The 1,281-nt window shown below is 39.6% G+C and overlaps 1 pseudogene; it reads left to right on the forward strand.

The window, feature by feature from the left end:
• The first annotated feature begins 469 nt into the window (after positions 1–469).
• LOC150015777 (ferritin heavy chain pseudogene) lies at positions 470–1,011 on the forward strand (annotated as a pseudogene).
• Positions 1,012–1,281: the final 270 nt, after the last annotated feature.

The following is a 1,281-nucleotide window of genomic DNA, read 5'->3' on the forward strand; positions in this document are numbered from 1 at the left end:
GCCATGCCACTTTTCCTGCAGGTCTGCTCTCCAAAGAAAATGATTCCTCCTTTAAGTGAGGTGACAATAGGTACAATCGGTGTCTGAAGAAAATGGACACTGTCAGTGATTAACTGAATGATAACAAGAATTACATTAATAAATGATAGAAGAATACAAGCCCTGGGGTTCAAGAATCAAGATTTAAAATTAAGGTCTTCCATTGACTAAAAGATCTACCTGGGAAGTTTACTTAAAATATATATCCTCAGTTTCATTAGCTGAAAAGTGGATATAATAATGCCAATTTTATAGAATTTTTCTGACATTGTAATAAAGTAATGTGTATAGATTACTTAGCACTGCTGCTCAGTGTTTTACTACATCTAATTTCCAATGATTAGCAAGATAATTGCAAGCTAACATTATCAAGGTGAAAAATATCAACTTAAAAACCCTGATGGAAACACCTAAAATATTTTTTATAACCATGTCCACCTCGCAGGCATGCCAGAACTACCACCAGGACTCTGAGGCCACCATCAGTCACCAGTTCAACCTGGAGGTCTACACTTCCTATGTCTACCTGTCCATGTCTTACTACCTTGACTATGACAATGTGGCTTTGAAGAACTTTGCCAAATATTTTCTTCACCAATCTCATGCAGAGAGGGAACATGCTGAGAAAGTGCTGGAGCTGCAGAACCAACAAGGTGGCCAAATCTTCCTTCAGGATACCAAGAAACCAGACCGTGATGACTGGGAGAGTGGGCTGAATGCAAGGAGTGTGCATAACACTTGGAAAAAAGGCTGAATCAGCCACTATTGGACTTGCACAAACTGGCCACTGGGAAGAAAAAAAAAACCCTCATTTGTATGACTTCATTGAGACTCATGACCTGGATGAGCAGGTGAAATCCAACAAAAATTGGGTGACCATATAACCAACTTGTGAGGTTTGCGGCCCCTGAATATGACATGGCAGAGCGTCTCTTTAACAAGCACACTCTGGGAGACAGTACAGAGAGCTAAGCCTTAGGCTGCCCTCCCATGGCCATGGGAGTGACTGCCCTGAACACCAAAGCAGCATATACATGTTGGAGTTACATTGACCTTTTTTATAACTTATACCAAATTATCCACCTATGTCCTTCATTTGTAACATTCCTTCAAATAAAGTAATTTGGTACCCGCCCCCCCCAAAAAGCAAAATAGAATAAACAAAAGAGGGGATAAAAATCTTAATCCTTAACTAGAATTCCCACAGAAAAATGTGTGACTGTTTTAAGAAAAAACTTTTGT

This window comes from Furipterus horrens, unplaced genomic scaffold, assembly GCF_987537825.1.
Source record: "Furipterus horrens unplaced genomic scaffold, mFurHor1.1.pri manual_scaffold_3, whole genome shotgun sequence".
NCBI lineage: Eukaryota > Metazoa > Chordata > Mammalia > Chiroptera > Furipteridae > Furipterus > Furipterus horrens.